We start from the raw sequence: 5,118 nt of genomic DNA, 5'->3' as shown, positions 1-5,118 counted from the left end.
TCCTCACCCGTCTAAGCGAGACACACAGCGTACATCAGCCACAAACACACAACTATGGGCATGCTAAGATTTGTCACATGGAATGTGCATGGAGCTGGCTCTAGGGAAAAAAGGTTAAAAATACTTAACCAACTTAAAAAATTACAGACAGATGTTGTTTTATTACAAGAAACCCACATGCCTGTCACAGGTTTGAATAAACTTAAAACACCTGAGTTTCCTAATGTGTTCTCAGCCTGTTATAATTCTCGACAAAGAGGAATAGCAATTCTAATACATAAAAATATTAATTTCACAGTACTCGATACAGTTATAGATCCAGAGGGCAGATTCCTAATCGTCAAACTATCTATACTTAACCAAAAGCTAGGTATTGTAAGTATATATGGTCCAAATGTTGATGACCCCTCATTCTTCCACGTTTTTTTTAGTACACTCTCCGAACACCTAGATTGCACAATTGTTCTTGGGGGAGACCTCAACCTGGGACTAAATGAAGAAATGGATAGGCTCAATACAGCAGGAACTCAGCGTAACTGGCAGTCCACAAATATAATCAAACAGTATATGAGCGACTTTGGTCTTTGCGATATGTAACCCAGTGAGTTTACACGACTCAGTAATGCACTACAACATGTTATTGTTAATTGGGATTTATCATTACTCTGTTAATCACTGAGTTGATCAAAAATAAATCAATAATAAAAGATAAATACTATAAATATAAGAATAAAACCCAAAGAGTATATTTAACACCCCTACTGGTTAGGAAGGAACAAGCCCCGCCTTCCCCTGCTCTGTACCGTCACGTGCTCAGACACAGAGAGAGACAGAGGTGCAGGAGACCATCACTGATTTTCACCGCCAAGCTTTTCGCTGGAAAATAACTATTAACTTGATAAATTGAGCAAATATCCATACCGGAGATCTGCATGGACCTTGGAGAAACGGACCTGATTTATTGTGAACATTTCGGACCTTGAAACCATCGCGGTGAGTCAGAAGCTGTTAAGCTAACCTTGAAGCTAAAAAGCTAACAAGAAGTTAACAGGGAATATAATGGCCCGATTTCAATGTTGTAGATCTGCGCGGGAGCGGATGAAGTGGACAAGATCCTCTCTGAGAGTTGGACAAGATCCTCTCTGAGAGTTGAACAAGATCCTCTCTGAGAGTTGAACATTAGAAGTGTGCTGGTGAGTTAAACTGGGACTGGGCGAATCAGGCTAATTGAAAAGCTAACTAGCCTAATGCTCATAGCTGTAGCTGACCACGTTTTCACTGTGGGAGAACACACGGGGTTTCTCACTGAGTTCAGCCATTTTGAGCACTCAGCTTGTGTGCTGATGATGTTCTAGTATTACTTGTTGAATATTAAATGCACTAAAATTAGATGATGGAATAAGTTAATGTTGATCTTAAAGGTCATGAATCTACTTTATTTTGTTACATTTGATGCTCGAGCGGCACTGGATAGATGTCCGTGTGTATTCTTACTGTGCTGATACGTTACCACATACTGTAAAACTACAGCCTGTGGGTTTTTGTATATTCTTTTGGTAATTTTATTCTGTACATTGAGTGTAAATAATATATTGCTTCATTGCTATGCAGTGTAAAGCAATGCTCCTGTAATTCAGTTAAAGGGCAATACTGTAAAAAAATAATCTACCATAGTTTATGGTTTATTTCTGATTTCTGATAGAAATGTGCACCTTGACGATAGAATAAGCTGATTGTGATTTAAAGATTGCATTCATGATTAAGATGCACTGTATAGACTATAGTTAGAAATTAGAATTAATGTTTTGTGCTTGTTTTGTTATAGCACTTACATTATTTACATATGGCCATGTATATCATTAGAGTGTGAACTGAATTAGTAATAGTCCTGTTGTTTACAGGCTAGGTTTTTTTATGGGATCGTGAGACCTGGATCTCTTCCTGACGAGGAAGATGGCGAGCCTTTCCCTTTGAACCGAACCGAACCACAGCCATTCTGAGTTGGCCCAGAAGGGCAGGTTGCTCTTCTCTCACGAACAATTGCAACAGTGCGGTAGGACGAAATCGCACCAATCACAAACTTTTGACCTGTTGGATTTGACTTGACTGAACACTGACTATTAAGCCGGCAAGACTGACATATCTGAGCTCAGATAGGATTCTGACTGTTATTATTATTGCTGTCACTGTATTTTATTTTATGTTTTCATTCCTGTTCATAAAATGCTGTTAAATTGTTGCTAAATAGTTTAATACAATTCATAGCAACTTTACCTGTGGCTCCAGTCATTCTTCTCCACGCAACTCCCTTTATCCCTCCTGCGAATCTAGCTATTGGCCCATTCTCTCCATCTTACTTTAATTTCCCCTACCCTATCCTGTACTTGGCTACAGAAAGTGGCGAGCCAGCCAGGAGGGTTTGCAGAGTTGTTAGTCCACCCAAAATTTAATAAAACGATTAAGAGTGCCTGGAGCTTCACAGTGACTTGTATTTTTTTTCTACTGGTACTTTTACGTGTCCTAACCATGGAAGTTGTGAAAACAGAGAATGTTAAAGTTCAAAATGCTGTCTTGGTCAGTGGTTTAACTAACACAGACATTGATAAAGAAATAATTGAGTTCTTAGAAGCTTTCGGTCCTGTCAGTAGGCAGATTAAGCTACCAACTGGTGGTCAGATTATTGTGGAATTTCAACATGAGGCTACTGCTAAAGAACTAGAGAAAAGATATTTGCCTTATGACAGACCTTGCACTGTGAAACCTGAAGTTGTCTATCACGTTCGAGACCTAGCCAGTGCGTATAGCATTGAAACCAGCGCATCAGCTACTGTAACTTACCTGTCACAGCTTAAAGATGTGGCAGCACGAAGCAACCGATCGTTTAAAGACCTTTTGATGGATGAACTAGCTAAAATTGGGGAGTCATTGGGAGGGGATGTCCACACAGTTGAGCCTTCCACTGAACAAGAGCCAGTGCCCCACAGTGATGAGGCCCTACCTTCTTCTCCTTTAACACCCAATAGCAACCATGTAAGTGCCTTGAATACTCACCCACCGGCAGAGGCTGAGAAACAAACCCCTCAGATTCCCACCAACCTTTTAAGCACACCTGAAGTGCAGCGGGTTATTGTAGAGCACATTGTTAAAAGCAGTGAAGTCATTTCCCCACCAAACTCGCAATACAGACTGAAACCTTTTTCAGGGAGAGTTCCACATCCTCCTTTCGAAACTGACTATGACACTTGGCGCAGCAGCGTAGAGTTTTGCTTGACTGATCCCTCGCTCACCGAAACTCAAGTTGTGCGGTAGGACGAAGAAACTCCTGAGACAGTTTTGTAGAGGGTGTTGGGACAGCTCATTGATTGCAAACCTTCAACTTGAACAAAAGAAAGACGACCCACCTCATTTTGCAGAGCTACTCCTCCACCTACGCACCGAGGAGGACAAACAGGCAAGTAAAGCAACCCGCATGAAACAACATTTGGGGATCCAAAAGACTCGTGTTTATTCTAACGTGCAAACCACACGCTCTCAAGGTAGGAACGATTATGAGCATGAAATGGACAGCAATTCGTCTGACCTCCAGAAGCAAATTGCTGACCTCAGGTCTCAAATCGCACAGCTCAGAGCTGATAAAACAGAGAAAAGATCGCAGAAACTTCAAAAGGAAGCAAAAAGGAACCCAAGTACCAAAACTCAGAACAAGCCGGGACAGATACCACAAATTGCTGCAGTGTCAGCCAAACCCAAACCTGGATACTGTTTCAAGTGTGGAGAAGATGGTCATATCGCTTCCAGCTGTAGTAATGATCCCAACCCAGCATTAGTAGCAGCTAAAAGGAATGCCCTCAGACAGAAGCAGCGAGAATGGGAAATATCCAGACCAGTTGATGAGTCATTTAATTTAAACTAGAAGGAGCCCCTGTCGCGGGACAGATGGGTGCTAAATCTGAACCAAGTCCCACTGAGAAAAAGACAACAAAAGCCCAATGTGAAACAGCTAATGTTCACTCAGTGCCTAAACTTCCCAAAAGACTTGTGGGTAGAAAATGCACAGCCAGAGTTGTTATCAATGGCGTTGAATGTAGTTGCTTGCTCGACTCAGGCTCTCAAGTAACCACTATTGCCAAATCCTTCTATCAAGAACATTTACCTGATCATCCTATAAAACCCATCAGTGATCTCCTAGAGGTCGAAGGTGCGAATGGTCAGACAGTCCCTTACTTGGGATACATTGAGACGAGTATCATGTTCCCCAAAGATCTCGATCAGTCAGAGCTTGAACTATCTACTCTTGCCTTAGTTGTCCCTGACATTCGCTCAAACTCAGACACACCTCTACTAATTGGCACAAATACACTTGACCCCTTATATGAGCATCTTTGTGAGAACACCTTACCTGACTTTAAGGTACTCCCTTATGGATACCAACAAGTGCTAAAGACATTAGTATCCAGAAAAAGACAAAGTGACAGTGGCAAGATCGGCTTGGTAAAACTTCAAAGTAGAACCCAAGAAGTCCTTCCTGCAAATCAAAAGCTACTAGTGGAAGGTTTTATGCATGCTAGCCACGCTAAGCCTGAACAGTGTGCACTTATTGAACAGCCCACTACCGGCTCCCTACCTGGTGGTGTGTTTGTAGATTGTTGCCTTATATCTCTGCCAAAGCACGGACCTTATAAAGTTCCTGTGTTGCTGAGAAACGAGACTAACCATGACCTTACATTGCCCACTAACTGTGTAATTGCTGAGCTAGTTGCCCCTGACTGTGTCATGCCATGTCCTGAGCCTGAGAAAGGCGACCAAAAGGTGTCTGCAACGTGTAACTCTCAGCAGCAGACTTCAACCTCAAGACCCCCTCTCAGTTTCGACTTTGGTGAATCACCACTATCTGAAGAGTGGAAAGAGAAGATAGCTGAAAAGCTAAACACCTTCTCTGATGTTTTCTCACACAATGATCTTGATTTTGGGCATGCCACACATGTAAAACATCACATCAACTTAAAAGATGAAACCCCCTTCAAACAGAGATCTCGCCCGATTCATCCCCATGATTACGAGGCAGTTAAAAAGCACTTACAAGCCCTCTTAGATGCAGGCATAATCAGAGAATCTGAA

At 41.9% G+C, this 5,118-nt stretch overlaps 1 long non-coding RNA gene across 1 annotated transcript; it reads left to right on the top strand.

Annotated features, from left to right (window-relative positions):
- Nucleotides 1–847: 847 nt before the first annotated feature.
- Nucleotides 848–2,273, top strand: LOC146683396 (uncharacterized). The gene is made up of 3 exons (XR_014917486.1): nt 848–993; nt 1,083–1,193; nt 1,902–2,273. It is a non-coding gene; the product is annotated as an uncharacterized LOC146683396 (long non-coding RNA).
- The last annotated feature ends 2,845 nt before the right edge of the window (nt 2,274–5,118 follow it).

The sequence above is a fragment of the Copadichromis virginalis genome, linkage group LG22, assembly GCF_057382275.1.
Source record: "Copadichromis virginalis isolate Kocher_CV1m ecotype Utaka linkage group LG22, C_Virginalis_male_GT1.1, whole genome shotgun sequence".
Classification (NCBI taxonomy): Eukaryota; Metazoa; Chordata; class Actinopteri; order Cichliformes; family Cichlidae; genus Copadichromis; species Copadichromis virginalis.
This window is presented reverse-complemented; position numbering and strand designations above follow the sequence as displayed.